Below are 20,704 nucleotides of genomic sequence, written 5' to 3'. Positions count from 1 at the left end.
TAAATAATTTTTTTAAAAAAATGATGGAATTTTTAACTTTCAGTCAAGGATTCTTATTAATAATGTATGGTAAAATTAGTAGGACAGAGCGGCAATTAGGCAACAATGGTTATCCATCTCAAATTTTGGTTCTCCATATAATAATTCTAATTATTAAAACACAAGAGAAAAACATACTTCAAAACTTTATATAAGTTCCAGTTATTTGCTCAAGAACTGAGAACAGGTAGTATCAGCTATATGATTCTATAGGCAGACATGTGGTAAGGTCAAATTTATTTCCCTGATAAATACCCTTTCTACTACATTCATTTATTTTTCCTATATTTTTTTCAACCAATAATGAGGTACTGAGCCAAACTTGTGATCTACACGGATAAAAAAATGTGGGTGTTTCTCTCGAGAAGTTCCCAGCATAAGGGAAAACAACCATGCAAAAAAATTGAAGTAATTAATATGGTCTAAACCCTGTAGTATCTGGAAACAACCACAGGTAAACTTGGGGTCACCCCAAGGAATTAGAAAGAGTGAGTTACCCCTTTGTTACTTTTGAAGGTTAGAAGTAGTGCCTAGTTGAAATAACTCAGGAATAACTCAAATGAACTGGCCCTTTCAACATGACCTAAGAAAGGGAATAAAGAGCTTGTGGACTAGAGTTTAAGAATAAATAGGGAGATGTAGCACATAGTGTGCCAAAGGCTTAGGCTTGTAACATTTTCTTTTCCAAAATTGCTAAGAGGATGAAGACTTCATAAATCCATAGAGAAAGGAAAGAGGAGAAAAATGTCAAAATCTAACTTTAAAGGGTCTGTTATTCACTTTATAAACACATCAAGCTATTTATCTAGAGGGGAAGAAAAATCAATTCCAAATTTGCAATTATAGCTGTAAACTCAGGTATTCTCTTAGACAAAGAAAATCAAGGGATTTGGATATTATTAAAGACTATTTTTTAAATTTCTTCATGAATAATTTTATGTATTTTAGGGTATAATTTAAATATTTTTGCCGTACAATATTGGTTTTTTCTTTTTACTTGAAATCATTTAAATACAACTCATTTTTCAACTGCTACAATAGTTATAGAGAAGAGCATGGAGGCTAAGGCCAGAAGACCATTTATCAAAGCTGGTAATTAATGCCTTGCTGTCTAATTTGCTTGAAGTACGTTAAGTGTTTCACATATTATAATATTCCATTATTACTTTATGTACTCATTAGCTGCCTGGGTCTCTAATCAGTAGAATGTCAGCCAGGTTTTTATTTCGCCACCAAAATGAGTGTGTCTATTTAGTTTTTAATTTTGTTACCTTGAGAACAAAGGCAACAAAGTGGTATAGTTCATATTTTTCTCCCAATTTCTGGAAAAATGCATGCTTTGATTAGAATTGCCCTTAAAGCAAATATTCTTCTAGTTGTTGCAGTGCCCTTCAACAGTCTAGTGGTGAAATCAGTTTTTTCAAAATGAAGAACAGGATAAATCTGAAGAGCTTTATCAAGAAGATTGAGTCAGTTTTTCATTAATGTGTATATATCACATCACACATACCAAATATATGTTTAGTTGGATTCCATACATAATACAGCATAAGCAATAATAACAGTTAATTATCTCACACTTGGTATGTGAGATATTTTCTTATAATTCTAAAAGTCAGAAATCTGAAAGGGGTCTCACAGAGCTACAACCAAGGTACTGGAAGGACTGAGCTCCTTCTGGAGATTTTAAGGGGGAATTTCCTTGCATTTTCTAGCTTCTAGAGGCCTCCTGCATTTCTTGGTTCATGGCCCCTTCCTTGCATTACTCCAGCCTCTGCTTCTATCATCATATCTCCTTCTCTGACTCTACTGCCTCCCTCTTTCCCTTATAAAGACCTTTTGATTATATCAGGGCCATCCAGATACTCCACAATAATCTCCTCAAGATTCTTAACTTAATCATATCTGCAAAGTCCCTTTTGCCGTAAAAGTAATATATTCACAGGTCCTGAGGATTAGAAAAGGGTACATCTTGGGGGAGGTGGGACATTATTCTGTCTACCATAGCACATGGGGAAGAATAGCTATTGGGTCAGCCAACTATTAGTTTTTGCCTTCCATCTATAGTCCACCCACCCCCAGGTTCATCCTCTCCCCTCTATGTGCGTTAGGAAGGAAAGGAAAATACATACTTTGTATTTAACTATGAATAAATATTTTCTTCTAAAAGCTATGAGAGAAAACAGTTTTCTTGCAGCAGAACTACAAGTCAAAAATCAGACTTTTGAATGTGCATGTTATTTTCTATATGCTGTCATAAAAGCATTAAAATGTGTGGAAGCTAGGGACACCTGGGTGGCTCAGTCGGTTAAGCGTCTGCCTTTGGCTCAGGTCATGATCCCAGGATCCTGGGATCAAGTCCCACATCGGGCTCCTTGCTCGGCGGGGAGCCTGCTTCTCCCTCTGCCTGCCGCACCCCCTGCTTGTACTGTCACTCCCTCTCTCTCTCTCTAGCAAATAAACAAATAAAATCTTAAAAAAAAAAATTTTTTTTAAATGTATGGAAGCTAAAATTAGAACAGAAAAAAGAGGTTAGTTTTTCTTCAGATAGTCCTAATTACATTGTTTTGCATATGGATCGGTACAATGCATTCCAAATGTCTACATAATTTTCCGAACTCCTTTTTACTCCTTCTTTGAAAAGAGGAAAACAGTAGACTAGAAAGTATTAGTGATTTGCCAGCTTAAACTAGTAGCTTAAAGGTCAAACTATTGACTCTGCTAATTGAAGAAGATTGGGATTTCTTTTCTGCAGTCAAAGTAATTAGCACAGACCAAACAGTCTCCCTGATATCTAATGCAGACTTCAAAAGGAGATTCTGAATGTTGTTGCTAGCATGAAATCACTTTAGCAGACATGAAGTAACATCCTATGGGGTTTGTTTATAATCAAGATACTACCTAATAACGACGTTCTTAAATAGATTATACTTTAGAACGAGGCATGCAAAAAGCTGGTAGTTTACCATCAACTCTCAGTGTAGCTGTAACCAGAGATCCACAGTGTGAACAGTGTTTGTAGGAAATAAATAAACATTTATTGACATAGATCAATTTTTTAAGAGATGGGTGGAAAAATTTTATTCATGGCAAAGGACTTCTCCAATACTTTCCTCAGTTCACAGAGTTAGAGCTTTGGATCCCCCCCAGGATAATTCTTAGAGCCCAGCAAAACACCAGGACACTCTGACCTGAGTCCCATTTCCACATTCACTCAGATGGTAAGAATGCAGTCCCCAGGCCTTCATCTCTTTGTCTGTCTTTTCCCCAAGGTGTACAGCAGAAATATTTTTTTTGTCATTATTTCACTCCCTCTCTTTCACCTTAACTCCCAGATCTTCTTTTCTCAAAAACTAACAGCTGTCAATTCTGCCATTTTTTTTCAAGCAATTTAGTTTGATCTTCATAATACTGGCTTAGAATTGCCCTGGGTCAAGGGATCTGAGAGTGTTCCTGGAAGATTTAAAGTAAAGCTACTCTTCAAAGAGTCCCCCTTTATTTCACCTGCCAGCCCTGTGTCTTCTTGTATTTCCCTTTCCCACCTCATCTGTCCTTCTGTCTCACACACAGATAATCTTCCCAGAAACGTAGCAAAATAACACTCAAATTCACTAAAATTTTGACTCGGCATCACAGTCTGAAGTCACATTCTTAAGAAGGCAAGAGTTAAGCACACATAATACATATTTGCAGCGAAGTAAACAAATGCAATAAGACCATGAAAAACTCATCCCCAAATACAACATTCTAAATTCTTTACGTAAGGTGAATTTCCAAATGATTTCAGATGGTCTATGGGTCAATGCAAATATTCTGATCCTAAAAAATAGCTCCATGTTTAACTTTTGTTTGAATGTTTAAATAAAATTTATTTTAAAATAGTTTTTACTATTTTGAAGATAAAAATTACACCAACCTAAATTTGAGAAATTAGTTTTGAATATTTCCTTTCAATAGGAAATTGATATATTGCCGTAAAAATACTTGGGAAGCTTGGTATTAAAGAATAGATTTTAGGTATTGAATGAATTCAAAATAAATTTACACTTGACCATCTGAATGTCCAACAAATGACATTTGTCCAACAAACATGTCATCTGGATATTTGCTTAGATGTATGCAATCTAATGTCATAGACTGCTTTGTAGGAAGGCACTTACTATATTCTTCAGTTTTTTCCATAGTACTGAAAGTAGCTTATCTAACATAGGGAACACCCCTAAATTGTCCACTGGACGTGCTGTTTCACAAACAAGCAATGTGTGGCATTTGGAGCCAGAATTTAGCCAGATTTTATCTTTCCTGTTTGCATAACCAATTAGTCCTTTCACATCCTAACATTTAAGCAATTTGCCACTTTCTTCTTAAATTTTAGCAACTTAATATTCATTTACTATTCATTAATTACATGAAATTTTTATTAAGAAGCAAAAATTGAAATATGCATTATCTTACACAAAAATATTATCAAAAAATAGTTAAAATGTCACTATATGCAGATGACATGATATTATATATAGAAAACCTTAAAGACTCCACCACAAAACTGTTAGAACTAATCAACAAATTCATTAAGGTTGCATAATACAAAATCAATATCCCAAAATCAGTTGCATTTCTATACAGTAATAACAAACTATTAGAAATAGAAATTAAGAAAACAATCCCGGGTCCCATTCAAGATGGCAACATAGAAAGATCTAGAATTTACCTCTTCCCACAGACACACCACATCTACAGCTATTATGTGGAATAATTTCCTCTGCAAGAAACCTAAAAACAGGTGGAACAACCCCCTCACATCAGGCAAAACAAAGAAACCACATTGAAGTGGGTAGTAAAAGCTGAGACATGATCTTGCCATAAACGCCAGCCTCATCAGCAACCCCCGATCAGGAGGGAACGCAAAACCTGGAGTTTCTCCCTAAGGAGTGAAGGGTTTGTAGCCCACAGTAGGCATCCCCACGTTTTAAGACTGGCACCTGAGAGACAAGCCCTCAAAACATCTAACTTTGAAGATCAATGGGGATCACATCCAAGAGACCCACAGGGCTGTGGCAAACTGAGGAACATTTCTTAATGGGCCCACATACAGACTCTCTCACCTCAGGGCCCAGTGCAGAAGCATCCCTTTAAAAAGACCCAGACTTTATATAAAAGAGACTCATTTCCCAATTTTGAAGCATTGGTCTGAGGGGCAGGGGCCTGCTGGGATACTCTCAGGGTCAGAGACTGGTGAGAGCCATCTTCCTTCTCTCCCCTGACTTGCTAAAGCCATCAGGCAACATGCTGTTTGTTTGCTTTGTTTTGTTTCCTTTCCCATCTTGCCTGTTCTTCCTCCGCCTTGCTAAAGCCAGGGGAGAGTGCCATCTTTATTTTTCTTCTCTTTTCATTTCCCTTTTTCCTTTTTTCTTTCTTTTTATCTTCTTTTCTTTCTCCTTTCTTTTTTCCCCCACTTTCTTTGCAGGTGCCATCTTTGTATGCTCCCTTTGTACTCTCCCTCTGGCACTCCAAAGCACCAGGATCTCCCAGAACAGAGCTTCTACACACATCTGGGGCTCTGATTTTTACAGCTAGTGACCCAGTTTTTCTGGCTGCCACCTAGGGCATGCTTCTTGATTGCCTGGCTCTGGAGGCCAAAAGGGATTGTGTTCCTGGGCCCCACAGGACTACAACAGTTGGAGAGACAGTTCTTTGGAGACTGCTGCTCCCCGGGCTCAGTGCAGATAGCAGACTGAAACACCCCCCCCTGTATTTCCAAGAAAGGGGTCTGTTTTCCTGTCCAAGAGCTTTAGCCTAAAGGATAGACTTCTGGTTTAGCACTTACAGGAGCCTACATATGTGCTCTCACAGAACAGAAGCTGATGGACACAATCTGTGCCCTCCTGCCTCACTCCAGCTCACTTCCTGGTATCTTCCAGAAAGAAGCTTATACCCTGGTCTGGTGACTTAAGTTTTGTGGCTGCCGCCAGGCATACCTATACATCTCCTGGCTCTGATGTCCATCAAGGCTTATACTCACAGGTCCCACAGGACCCTAACCAGTGGAGAAAGAGCTCTTAAACAGTTACCACCCCCAGGACACAGTAAGAGGCAACAGACTCAGGAACTCAATCTTTTTATGACAGAGATCTCTTAACATCATCATAGCTATAGCCTGAAGGGCAGGTTTCTAATTAAACACACATTAAGGACTGACTATAAACCTTTCCTAAGAACTCAGAGGGCAGATACTAACTTTGCCCTAACCCTCTGCCCTACTACAGAGAGCCAGAATCTCTCAGATGAGAGCTCTTACATGTGTCTGGTACCCCATTTTTGCATCTGGTGCCCTGGTTTTTACAGCTGCTGCCTAGGGGATACTCCTTAATTTCCTGGCTCTAATGGCCAGGATGGCTTGTATTCTTGGATCCCATGGGACCATACCAATCAGAGAGACAGTTCTTGGCGGGCTACTACCCCTGGAGCACTGCAGAGAGAACAGACTGAAACATACCCCCCAGCCTTTCAGTGAAAGAGGCCTACTTGACAGTCCCGGAGCTTCAGCCTTAGGAGCAGGCTTCAGGTTTGGTACAGATCTAGATGCTACAGAAGTACTTTCAGGAACTGTGGGCTGGGGGGTGCCACTGTGGCATGCTCTCTCTGTCTCACTACAGCTTATTTGTATCTCCCAGAAAGGAGCCTGTACACTTTTCTGGAGCCCACATTTTTGTGCTATAGGGGACACCTCCAGATCAATTGGCTCTGGGGGCTGGCAGGACTTAACACTTGCAGTCCCATAAGACTATACATATTTGCATTCTTTAAAAGCTGCTTCCTGAGGGTCTGGCTTCCAATCAGCCTGAATCTAAGTGGTGTAAGTGGTGACTGAGATCCTCCCCTTTGAGACACTGATCTTGGCACACCCTCAACTACTGGGAGTTATTAAAAATAAAATAGGCTGCTTAAACAATCACAAAGGCTTGAGAGACAACCAAGAGCTAAGGTAGGGTTGAACAAAGTTCACTATATACCCAAGGCCAACCCTTCAAGACTGGGAGAGGAGGCTGTTTCATCAAATGCACAGAAAGCAAAACAAAGAGTCTAGCAAAATGAAGAAACACAAGAATATGCTCAAAATGATAGAACAAGATAAAACCTCAAGGGAAAAAACCTTAATGAAATAGAAATAAAGAATTTGAACTCCTGATAAAGGGTTCAATGTAATGGTTATAAAGATGTTCACCAAACTCAGGAGAAGAATATATAAACAGTCAACAAAAATATGGAAAATATAAGAAAGCTCCAAACAGAAATCACAGAACTGAAGAATACACTAGAGAGTTTCAACAGCAAATCAGATAAAGTATAAGAAAAGATCAGTGAGGGGTGCCTGGGTGGCTCAGTTGGTTAAGCATCTGCCTTTGGCTCAGGTCATGATCCCAGGGTCCAGTCGGGCTTCCTGCTCAGTGGAGAGCCTGTTTCTCCCTCTCCCTCTATCTCTCTGTCAAATAAATAAATAAAATCTTAATAAATAAAATCTTAAAAAAAAAAAAATCAGTGAACTCAGAAACAGGGTAGGAGAATTTACCCAGTCAGAGCAGAAAAAAAAGAAAAGAAAAGAAGGAAGAGAAAAAAATGAAACAAGTGAAGATAGCTTAAGGGACTTATGTGACAACATCAAGCAGACTAACATTTGCATTGTAGGAATCCCAGAAGAGAAAGATAAAGGGGCAAAAAGCTTACTGGTAAAAATAATGGCTGTAAATAAACTTCCCTAACCTAGGGAAAGAAATAGGCATCCAGGGACGTCTGGGTGGCTCAGTCAGTTAAGCGTCTGCCTTCAGCTCAGGTCATGATCCCAGAGTCCTGGGATCGAGTCCCACATCAGGCTCCCAGCTCAGCCGGGAGCCTGCTTCTCCCTCTCCCTCTGTCTGCCGCTCCCCCTGCTTGTGCTCTCTCTCTTTCTCTCTCTCTCTGACAAATAAATAAAACCTTAAAAAAAAAAAAAAAAAGAAACAGGCATCCACATCAAGGAAGCCCAGAGGGTTCCAAATAATATGGGACCCACACCAAGACAGATAAAAATGTCAAAAGTTAGAGACAAGGATAGAAGCTTAAAAGCAGCAAGAGAAAAACAATATGTAGACAGGAGAGTGCCAAAGGGTAGAATTCAAGGACTTTGAAGCTAATGGCCTGGTTTTCCAGACTTAGGGGGGGCCTCTAAGACCAACAGAAAATCCCACATTGATTACCACACCATATCTAGCAAGCCTGAGGAGAAATTGCACAGCATTACCAGAGGAGAGTGTCTGGACAGATGGGCAGACATAATACTGTTTTCTATGGTTTAGGTGTGGTAGAAGATCCAGAAGATCCCTTGAGTCCCCAAGCAAACTTGTAGCCATTTAAAAGATGAGGGAAGAAGCAGAAGCTTGGGCTTAGTAGTAGGTGGCAATATCCAGAATCACAAGCAATGCATGCCAGTGCACAAAGACCAGAGGCCCAGTTACTCCGGTAAGACTAGTGAGGTCAAAAGACAATCTACTTCAGACAAAAGACAAAACAACTTAACTAAAACCCAGTGAGGATCCAGAAGAAGGTCAAAACCTTGGTGCATATATCTGAATTCCTCTTTCCTTACTTTATTATAGTTATTCAGAAAAGCAGAGGATAGATGATAGATTAGATAGATGATAGGTTGATAGATAGATAGATAGATAGATAGATAGATAGATAGATAGATAGATAGATAGATAGATAGACAAATAGATAGGAGATTTATTAAATAAATTGGCTCACACAGTTATGGGGACCAAAAATCCCACAGTCTGCCATCTACAAGCTAGAGAGCCAACAAACGGAGTGGTATAATTTAGTCCCGGTCCAAAGGCTTAAAACCAGGGGGCTGCAGGTATAAGACCCAGAGTCCAGAGGCCCAAGAACCAGGAGTTCTGATGGCCAATGGCAGGAAAAGTGGATGTCCCAGCTCAAAAAGAGAGGGAATTTGCCCATCCTTCACTTGTTTGTTCCATTTGGGACCCTGAAAATTTGGATGACGCCCACCCTCACTGGTGAAGGCCAATCTCTTTATTCAGTCTATTGAATCAAATGCTAATCTCTTCTAGAAACAGCCTCACAGACATCACAAGAAATAACATTTTACTAGCTATCCGGGCATCCTTAAGCCAATCAGGCTGACACAAGATTAACCACCACACCCACCTTTACAAGCTCATGAAAGTGCCATCATACAGACAGGCACCAACTGAGCAAGGAAAAAAGGAGAAAGGAAGTGGCTCCAAAGTCTGATGATTTACCTACAAGAGACTGTTTTAAACCAAAACAAAAAAATTAACCAGAAAAAAGTAAGTCACCTTTAATTGGAAAGTTTAAGTTATAGTTTTCATACTAGTGGGATAGAGGCTTAAGAGCAATAAAAACAAATGAACTTTCATACTTTCTGATAGACATAAATGTCTATTCAATATTAACCTCAAAGTCTACATAACACATAGAAAAGATCTGAACCAAAAAGATGGCAGTGAAAACAGATACAAGATTCAAGAACCCAGTTGGATGTAGAGGTGTAGATAGGAAAGGGACAAGTCTAGAAGAGTTTAAGGTTTCAGGTTCGATGTCTTACTTGATGGTGGTACTATCCACCAATGCGTGCTCTGGCCTCCTCCAGAGCTCACTGTTTAATGGAGGAGCTGCTAACCATGAATCTTCCAGATGTGGTGGGAAGGAAGTAGGGAAGGCATTAACCTTTTTATCCCCCCCCACCAAATTTACCATACCTTTCAGGAATGGGTGTTGGTCTCAAGGGGATATTATTTCCTCCAGAAAACTGTGGCCCAAATTAGACACTGTAGCTCAGCTGTGAAAAGTCTAGAATGAAGCCTCAGTAATGAGTCAGATATAACAAGAAATAAACTAGAAAACCTAACTTACAAGAGATGAGTCCCTCTCCAGAGCTTGCAGAACCAGTGTATTCTGGGTTCTGTGGTTAGTAACAGCTCAGTGATCCTTCTTACTATCCGCCCCACTCCGACCCCACTCCCACCTTTAAAGAGTTCATGCCTAGATATCTACTGTCCTTGAAATCTCAAAATCCCTCTCCTGCCTGCTGAAGGTTTGCCTTCCATGTACTGCCCTCCATTGAGAATATACTATTTGCCTTAATAACAATAAGAGATTTTAGCCACCGGAATGTGCCCATACTTTATGGTCTCAACCAGCTAATCATGTCAGAATATATCACAATCCACCTTATGTCTATACAAGATATAGGTGCACACAATGTTGAAGAATAGAAGTTTCCTTGTAGTTTGCTGATTCAAAGCAGAGAATAGGGAAGATAACCTTGACACACATGTTAAGAAGAATAAGACAACAAAGACCTGAGGTGATAATTTAGGTAAGAAATGAACCAAGTCCATGAAGGAAAATTTGACCAAATCTGGAAATAGAACTAGGTGTTTATTAAGGTGATGTCAAGTTGAATGTGCTAACCATGTATCTTGTTTAAGATCAAGTAAACTGGAGTCCTTGCACACTGAGTGAGGGAACTAGGCATAGATATAGGAAACAGTGCACCTTTGACTTTTGCTTTGCATCTTCCCAAATGCCCAGCTGTAACCTGAGAGCTGATGAAGAACTTGAGAATGCAACATTCATTATCTAAGGTTGATCTGTGCCCTCTTCATCTTCTCTGCCTCTGCATAAGCATCACAATTTTATGCCCCTGCAAATCTTTTTTTAAGATTTTATTCATTTATTTGACAGAGAGAGACACAGCGAGAGAGGGAACACAAGCGGGGGGGGGGGGGGGGGGGCGGGATGTGAGAGGGAGAAGCAGGCTTCCCGCCGAGCAGGGAGCCCGATGTGGGGCTCAATGTGGGGCTCGATCCCAGGACCCTGGGATCATGACCTGAGCCAAAGGCAGACGCTTTACGACTGAGCCACCCAGGCGCCCCGCCCCTACAGATCTTGAGAGCCTGAAATCATGAATTATGACTACATTCAAGTTGATTCCATGAACAGAAGCAAATTCTACCAAATCTGCATTAGACAATAATCATTCTAACTGCGTAATGTCATTTGACATAATTTTTCTAGTACAGTGGTCTGTATCATGCAACCAAAGGATAATTTAGGTTAAGTTGCCCCCTAGAGGTGGCCAGAAAAAAGATTGACTGTCAAGAAAGAGTAAGGTAAAGTCCAAATAAAATGTTAGTAAGTAGAAAATGCAGGGAAAAAAAAAAGAAAATGCAGAAATGGATAATAGAATCCCTGCAAAACATATTACCCCCTTTCAGAACAAAGAATAGAGATATGATTCCAAAAAATAGGATTCCTTCTGGTAAATTTGTATAACTCCGTAATACAAACAAGATACTAGAGCATAAATAAAGACAACAGTATTTTTTAAGGACAGTTGCTTTCCTCAGAATTAATATTGATTTCTAAATGTACATTTGATTTAACAAACTGCATATTGGTTCAACTTTTTGATGTTGTTACAGTTTTTAAAGTTCTGTTTCTATATCTTTAAGAAACGCTTTGTGTCACTTAACTATATACCCACTGACCCAATTGAAAAATGACTTTTAATCAAGGAAAACAGGGAGAAGCCACAAGAGGCATTGATGCCCTGCTTTATGTGACATACATAATACAGCTGGAATTTCCAGGTAGGAATCCAGTGCAATCCTCACTCCTGATGAGTGTTCTAAGGGAAAGAAAAGGACCAGTTTAATGATCACTGAAGGCAGTGGGCCTGTAATACTGTTAACTAAAATTTAGAGCAGGAAGAGCCTGCAGAGGAAAATGGGTTTGGCTCAACTGAAATTATTGATATTTTCAATAATAGCATTTCCATTTGGGGAAAAAAATTTAATGACAGGTATGAGAGAAGAGTTCAAAAGCTCAAACTCAAATAAAAAATGATCCAGGGAAGGCAGCATAAAGTTGATTTGAACATGATGAATATTCAGAATCCAGAAAAAAATAAGCCTCAAAGTTAATGAGCTGGGAGGAGGAATAGGGCTAGTAACTGACCATTTCTTGGGTAATGATTAATATATATAAAAATGTTAGTTACTAAGTGGGAAATGTTTACTCCTTTCCTAGCATAATGGTTTCCATATTCTAAAAAAGATACCTCTAAATTTAACCATCTAAGAACATTTCTTTAAAAATAAAAAATTCTTATACATTATATTCTATTATGTTTCTACATAAGTATGTCAAACATCTCAATAAATTTGTAAGATCAATTGTTTACCTGCCCAGTTTGTATCCATCAATTGATGTCACATGACTAACACATTATTTAGCCTATAAAGTGGTAAGAGACATGTATGCAAAACATCCACGAATATTTAAAAATGAAAAATACATTCTGGTAATAATTGTTCTATTTAAATAACTTCAGATTACAAAGAACATAAATCAGGGGTGCCTGGGTGGCTCAGTTGGTTAGGCATCCAGCTCCTGGTTTCAGCTTGGGTCATGATCTTGCGGTGGTGGGATTGAGCCCCACATGGGCCTCTACACGTCTGCTTGAGATTCTTTCCCCCTCCCCACCTCCTAGTCTGCTCCTCCCCATCCCCTACACTCATGTGTCCTCTCTCTCCCACAAATAAATAAAATCTTAAAAAAAAAAACAAAGAACATAAATTAATACAACTTGCTCTACATTTTTAAAAATTCTAGGTTTAGCTCAAATTAGAATTTGATAGATGGCAAAAGCTTCCAGGCCTCACATTTTATCATGACCATATTAGTAGCCTAATTGTGAATTCTTTAAGTGGTACCTGGAAAGCCCATCCCAACTAAAGGTTTCTTTCCAACTTTCCGCCACAATTTCTGCAAACTCCTCATTAAGAACCTGCCACTTTGAGTTCACAAAGGGTTTTGGGGCTTCACTGTGGTGATTAAAATTTTTGCAACTTGGGGCGCCTGGGTGGGCTCAATCGTTAAGCGTCTGCCTTCGGCTCCCAGGGTCCTGGGATCAAGCCCCGTATCGGGCTCCCTGCTCCATTGGAAGCCTGCTTCTCCCTCTCCCACTCCCCCTGCTTGTGTTCCCGTCCCTCACTGCATCTCTATCTGTCAAATAAATAAATAAAATCTTTAAAAACAATTTTTTTGTAGCTTTTAAAAACTAAAGATTTTTTTACTATGCTATGTCAATTGCAGTTTGGCCAGGTGCTCTGTTCCATGTCTTCTTATATCTGACCCAGGCTGATGGAGCAGTCTCCATCTCAAACAATGCCAGTCAGTGTGGTAGGGGGAACAAAGAAAGCTCTTTAGGGTCCCACATTGGCTACTAAATGCTCTGGCCTTGAAGTAATACATATCACTTCTGTTCATAGCTCATCACATGGCTCTACCCAACCACAAGGGAACCAGGAAAAGCAATCCTATCAAGGGGGAAGAAATGGAAGTATCTGAGGAATAGCATTTATGATTCCCAGAGAAGCATCATTAGTTTTCCTCTATGACAAACAATGCTGCAAAGAATAACCCTGTACATCGGGGCACCTGGGTGGCTCAGTCGTTCAGCATCTGCCTTCAGCTCAGGTCATGATCCCAGGGTCCTGGGATCAAGCCCCACGTCGGGCTCCCTTCTCGACAGGAAGCCTGCTTCTCCCTCTCCCACTCCCCCTGCTTGTGTTCCCTCTCTCGCTGTGTCTCTCTCTGTCAAATAAATAAATAAAAATCTTAAAAAAAAAAAAAAAAAGGAAAGAATAACCTTGTACATCTACCATTTTGCAAGTATTATCCATAAAATAAAGTCCCAGAAATGGGATTGCTGGACCAAAAGTTGTACCATACCCATCCATAATTTTGATAGATTGTCAAAGTTGCGTTAGATAGCAGCTTCTACAATCCATTTAAAATTGGGCTTGCAAATTTCAAATTATGCATGAAGTTTTTTTAAATACCTCAACTGAATAAATCTCAATGGATATAGGTGCTGTGTACACAAATAGCTGTATTACATGGCCATTTGAAATAAATGTCACAAGAGTACTGGAATTGACACTCTGAGTTAGAGTTGTTCAGAACAGCTGAAATGAGTCATCAAGGTTTCAGGGAGAAAGTGGGCTTTAAGTTGGGCCTTGCTCCCCTGATACTCCTTTCCTTAAATCCCTATTAGCTATTAGGAGCAAACACTTTGGAGTCAGAGCACCTGACCTTAAATCACAGCCCCACCACTTTGGGTCACCTTTGGCAAGGTACTATAATTCTTGATGGCTGCTATATCTTCCCATAAACCCTTGAATGCTTTCTTTGGCAACCTTAAATGTCTGCTTTCTATGCTATCTTGTAATGCTAATTGATGTTATAAATGACAGCAGCCAATCACTGACTTTCTCAGCTACCCCAACTCCAACCCAAAGTCCAACCAGTAGCTGACTTCATAGCCATCTCCCTACTTGCTTGTGATTGGAAGAGCAGTAATTTCACAGGGTTGGGCTAACTAATGGTTAAACAGCCAGGAGTCATTTTGAGTGACAGACTTTCACTTCTGTAGAAACTATAAAATTGACTTTCCATCACCCCCAAAATAAACTATTTAAATTGTAAGGTCCAGAACCTCAGCCTCTGAAAGCCATTTTTTGGCTGTGATGCAGCAGTCAGATACTACAGATGTCAATAACTTTACAGATGATAACAAAAAAGATGACTGCATAGGGTAAAATACTGACACTCTGCTAAAGACTACAAACGGATACATGCACATTATTCAGCTAATTTGTTCTCTTCAAGTTAAGAACAATAAATGTCCTTTTATTTAAATGACTGATAGTTGGGTTTGGCACTTCCTTTATTTGATAGATAAACTAGATAGATTGATAGGTAGGTAGATAGATAGACAGATATAGATCAATAGATACAGGTCGATAGATAGACATAGATATATAAAATATGTGTGTGAATATATATTACATATGACTTTTTAAAATATATACATACATCATATATATTATGTTTTTCCAGCTCTATTGAGGTATGGTTGACAAATAAAAATTGTATATATTTAGATTGTACGATGTGATGTTTTGATGTACAAATACATTGTGAAATGATTACCTCACTCAAGCTAATTAACATGTCCATCACCTCACATAACTACCCTTTTCTTAGTAATGAGAAGACTTGAAATCTCCTCTCTTAGCAAGTTTCACATATATAATACATTATTATTGAGTATAGTCATGATGCTGTACATTAGGTCTTCAGGACTTATTCATTTTATAACTGAAAGTTTGTACCCTTTGACTAACATCTCTCCTTTTCTCTCACTCTCCCAGCCCCTGGCAATGAACATGCAGCATATTTCTCTAAGATGGTGATTTTATTTTGTCTGGATATATATGAAGAAGTGGGATTGCTGGATCATTTGGTAGTTCTATTTTTAATTTTTTTAGGAAACTCCATGTTATTCTATAATGACTGTATATATGCCTTTTTCCAAATTATGATTTGCCCTGTGAGATTCTAAAAAAAAATCATTTATGTGATTTAATTAAAATGGATGTTTTTACTGACTTTTTAAAGATTTATTTATTTATTTGGGAGAGAGAGAGTGCATGAGTGGGGGGAGGAGCAGAGGGAGAGAATCTTCAAGCCGACTACCCGCTGAGTATGGAGCCCAACATGGGGCTCAATCTCACAACCCATGAGATCGAGACCAGAGTCAAAACCAAGTTGGATGCTCAACTGACTGAGCCACCCAGGTGCCCCTTTACTGACTTTTATAGAAATATCTATCAAATTCCATAGATATAGAACACACAAAATTACAGACTGATACATGGTAATAATCACTTTAGTTTGGCATTATTCTATCTGGACTCATAGATAAAATCAATAATCCATCTTAGGATAATTGGGATTTTTTTTTACCCCAGTAAAAAAAAAATTATTATTCTTTCTTAGATTCCTTTTTTATTATTATCTTCATGTTTGTATCAATCAGGAAACAGAAAGCACCCAGCAATTTGAACAGAGAAAATTTAATATAGAGAATGGTTAAATGATATGTATTAGTTAACTTCTGCTATGTAACAAATTATCCCAAAATTTAACAGCCTAAACCAGCAGACATTTATTATTGTCTTAGTTAGTTCAGGTTGTTATCACTATATACTACAAACTGAATAGCTTATAAACAACAAACATTTATTTCTCACAGTTCTGGAGTCTGGAAGTCCAAGATCAGAGTGCCAGGATGGTTGGGTAAGGGCTGTTTCTCAGATGACAGACTACTTATATCCTCACGTGTTGAAAGGGGCTAGGGATCTCTCTGGAGCATCTTTTATGAGGGTACTAATCCCATTCATGAGGACTCTACCCTCAGGACCTAATTTTCTCTCAAAGGTCCTACTTCTTTTTTTTTTTTTTTTTAAGAGAGGGAGAGAGGTTGGAAGGGGCAGAGGGAGAGGGAGAAAAAATCTTAAGCAAGCTCTACGCCCAGTGCAGAGCCTGACATGGGGCTTGATCTCAAGACCTTGAGATCATGACCTGAGCTGAAATCAAGGATTAGATGCTTAACCCACTGAGCCACCCTGGCACCCCCAAAGGTCCTACTTCTTAATACTATCACCTTTGGTGTTAGCGTTTCAACATATGAATTTGGGGGGAACACAAAATTTCAGATTATAGTAATTATCTCACAGTTTCTGTGGTTCAGGAATCTGGGGGTGCCTTAGCTGTGTGGTTTGGTTTTGGTTCGGTCTTTCATGAGCTTGGTTAGATTTAGTAAGCTCATTTCAGGGAAAAACAAGCCTCATACTCTACAAAGGAGGCAGATGGTCAGTGGTTGCTGCCCAGTTCCTTATACTATATGTTGGCTAAATTTAAATTAGAAAAAATAAAAACCTTAAAAAAAAATAGGTGGGCCATACATGGAACCAGCCTTCTTAGACCCTAGTTCCTTATAAGTGACCCTCCTGCCATAAACAGGCCTGGAGGAAGTGAAGTTTAATCCAGTCCTCATGCCCCATCACTTGTCCTCAGGAAGCAACCCCATCCAGGTGCTGTGCTTTCCCCAGGCCCCTCGCCATTCTAACAAACAAACGTTTTTCCAAAAAAGAAAACAAAAATTTTGTGAAAGGAGAAATGTCAGCTGAAATTAATAGTATCTTTTCACTCCCAAAGTGACTACCATAAGGGAAGAGAGGAATTTATGAGCAATGTGGAGGATTCAGTGCATAAGTGGTCATCGTGGTGGCCATGCAGCAAGACCATACTGACTTACTTACTGTTTGGGTTGAAAAAAATATTATTTAAATATAGAGTGTCAAAATCAACAGTATAGTTTTACACCACCTGCTAAGAATTCTTGAAGTCCCAGTGGATGTCTAAAGAAAACAAAGAGGAAAAGTTCTCCTTCTGGATTTCTAGGCAAAAAGGATCTAGTTTAAAGCCAAGGTCAATTTGCATATTATTAGTAAACATTATTATTCTTTCTTAGATTCCTTGTTTATTATTATCTTCATGTTTGTATCAATCAGGAAACAGAAAGCACCCAGCAATTTGAACAGAGAAAATTTAATATACAGAATGGTTAAATGATATGTATTAGTTATCTGAAGAGAAGGAAACTTTAGTTAAATCACAAGCTAAACTCATGGAAAAGGCTAAATTACACTTGGAAAGTGATTTCTGTTGACAAAAGTAGACTTTTTTTGAAGGAAAAAAAATGTTCTCAAGGAAAAATTTTGCCAAAGAAGAAAAAGCCATGCTAGACAGAATCATTCCCAAGTTTCACGAATGGTACAGATGATTTAAAATAAAACTTCTTCCACCAGTTATATGAAAGTTCAGCCTTATGGTGGAAGACAAAAATAATATTTGAGGATTACTTTGGTAAAAACAAGCATTGCTAATTCTCAGTGGTGTTCTGACCATCCGAGCACCCTTGAATATATGGATTCTGACATCACAATGGTATTTATATGCATCCATCCATTCATTCACTCACTTATTTTTTCAGTTACCAAAAATTGTTGAGAGTCTCCTATATGCTTTGTACCATAATGGGACTGGAGGATACATTAATGAATAAGACACTGCCTCTAACCCTAGCCACAGGCTAATTACAATGCAGTGTGGTTATTTTGGGCTAGGGTAGAGATCATCAACCCTGTCAGGCCCAACATCCTTTTCTGTGTTTTGTAATACTCCCTTTACTATCCTGAAATAAAAGTTGTAGATAATATATCCTATCTATACATATACTTTTTTAAACATTAATATGTTTTAAATATAATTAATATAAAAGGGAAATAAAAGGAAGAAAACGTATAATAATAACAGATGTATTTTAATATGCAAATGTTCTAGCAAGACCACACTAGAAGTTTTTATGAATAAATTAGGTACTTGCATATTTCTACCATATTTAGTGCTATGGACTAAACTGTGCACACACACATACCACCACCCCTCCCCCAAAATTCGTATGTTGAAGCTCTAACTGCAATGTGACTGTATTTGGAGTAAGGAAGTAATTAAGATTTCATGAGTTCATAAGGGTGGGGCTCTGATCTGATAGGATTAGTGTCCTTATAAGAGGAGACACCAGAAAGCCCTACCTCAACGTCTTGTGAGGACACTGCAAAAAGGCAGCTATCTACAAGCCAGGAAGAGAGCCCTGACCAGAAACCAAATCTGTTGGCACCTTGATCTTAGACTTTCCAGCCTCTAGGACTGTGAGAAACAAATGTCTGCATTTAAGCTACCCAATTTATGGCACGTTTTTATGGCAGCCTGAACTGACTAATACACTTACAATCACCATGAAGGAAACATGTCTACAAATGTAGACTGATTCAAGTATGTTGCATTTACCTCAAAAACCACAAGGAGCCTTTTCTGAAATGAAGAAAAACTCTTAGGTAAGTTCCCAACCAACCAACCAAACAAACAAAACAAACAAAAAACAGCTTATCTTCACTAGATTTACTTAGAAGCTGCATTCCTAGAAAATTCAGTTTATTTCAATGGTGCAAAAACTACATTGTGTTTACACGTAAAGTAAGTTCTGTTCTAGGCTAGGTATGTATAAACATTTTTTAACTATACAAATGTCCAGCGGGACATTCAAAAGTCATATAAATGTAAGACAATTCTTCATTGTGTGAAACTGTCCCCCTTAAATTGCAAGATGCCAGCATACTGGTTCCCCTCACACAAAATTCCAGTAACATCTCATTGTGACAACCAAAAACGTCTCCATTAGTCTCAAACTATCCCTAAGGAGGCAGTACTGCCCCCACTGAGAACCACCATTCCAAGGTTTAGTAAGAGGGGCATTCAACACAGCCTTAGGGCCTTAGGAAAAACTAATGGGGAAAGTTACATATTAATTGAACCACTAGGAATTGAGGGTGAGTGCACAGTGGTGAAAGGGTTGAAGACGAAAGAGAGCATAGAATATTCAGGATACTCCATATATTTCAGTATGGCTATGACACTGAGTCACATTAATATTTACTCTGCTACTAAAAACATGAAGAAAAAGAATCAAGCCTAAAAATCAAGTTTGAATGGTACATAAAAAAGAGTTTTCTGATTGCCCTCCGAAAGTTTCCACACACTATTAAGCAGGCAACATTGCACAATTCTCAACTTAAAAATTTTTATCAGAGAACATCAACAAGAAACTGACCTTTCAGGTTTAGAAATTATTTTTGAGTTTTTCATTGAATTAAACAGCAAAGAGTGTTAAGCCAAAGGTAATATTAGTATCTTTCTTCCTATCTCAGTTGGCATGAGATTCATCACCTCTCTCACCTCTAGGGTGAGAGTTCTCTGCCCTTCTCATCAGAGCTGCTCTCTGAGCATCAGACTATAGACAACAGGTCACAAGCTGACAGTATGCCACATCTGACCATGGACAGGTTTGTTCTTCCCACAATATTACTGCTTAAGCAGATTTTTTTTTTAATTTTAATTATTTCCCAGCACATAAAAATCTGGATTTCTAGCTTCTCTGATGATATCAGAAGAACTGGCAACCATGGGTCTGCATGTCCCCATGTCAACAGAGGAGGGGCTGGACACTTTTGATAGGGCTCATGTGCTCTGGTTTTCCAGTCCCCTCCTCCCCAATGAATACCCAACATCTAAATTTGGTATCAGTTGTCATTTGTCATCTGATCATATAGTGTTTTTCTTATACCTAGTGTGGTAGGTTGAATGATAGCCCCCAGAAAGATATTGTCTGTACCCTAATTCCCAGAACCTGTACATCACCCTCCTTAGAAAAAGGGTCTTTGCAGATGTCCTTTAATTTAAAAATCTTGAGATGAAGAGATATCCTGGATTATCCAGGTGGATAAGTGTCTTTTTAAGAGAGACACATAGAGGAGACAAACAGAAGAGGAGAAGACAAACCCACGGAGAAGGCAAAGTGAAGACAGAGGCAGAGATTGGAATGATGTAGCCACAAGCCAAGGAACCCAAGGAATGCTGACAGCTACCAGAAATGGCAAGAGGCAAGGGAGGGTTCTCCTCTGGAGCCTTCTGAGGGAGTGAAGCCCTGCTGACATCTTGATTTCGGACTTGTGGCCTCCAGAACCGTGAGAGAGTACATTTCTGTTTTTTTTTAAGCCACTAAATTTGTGGTATATTGTTATGATAGCTCTAAGATGTCTCCTAGGTA

At 38.8% G+C, this 20,704-nt stretch overlaps 1 pseudogene; it reads right to left on the bottom strand.

Annotated features, from left to right (window-relative positions):
• The window catches only part of LOC123837028 (small ribosomal subunit protein eS6-like), a 117,820-nt pseudogene that overhangs the window by 34,472 nt on the left and 62,644 nt on the right, over nucleotides 1-20,704 (bottom strand).

The sequence above is a fragment of the Mirounga angustirostris genome, unplaced genomic scaffold (assembly GCF_029215605.1).
Source record: "Mirounga angustirostris isolate CCGP_5_RB_7025 unplaced genomic scaffold, mMirAng1.0.hap1 SCAF_8, whole genome shotgun sequence".
NCBI lineage: Eukaryota > Metazoa > Chordata > Mammalia > Carnivora > Phocidae > Mirounga > Mirounga angustirostris.
Note: the sequence above shows the minus strand (reverse complement) of the source record. Positions and strands in the feature narration are given on the sequence as shown.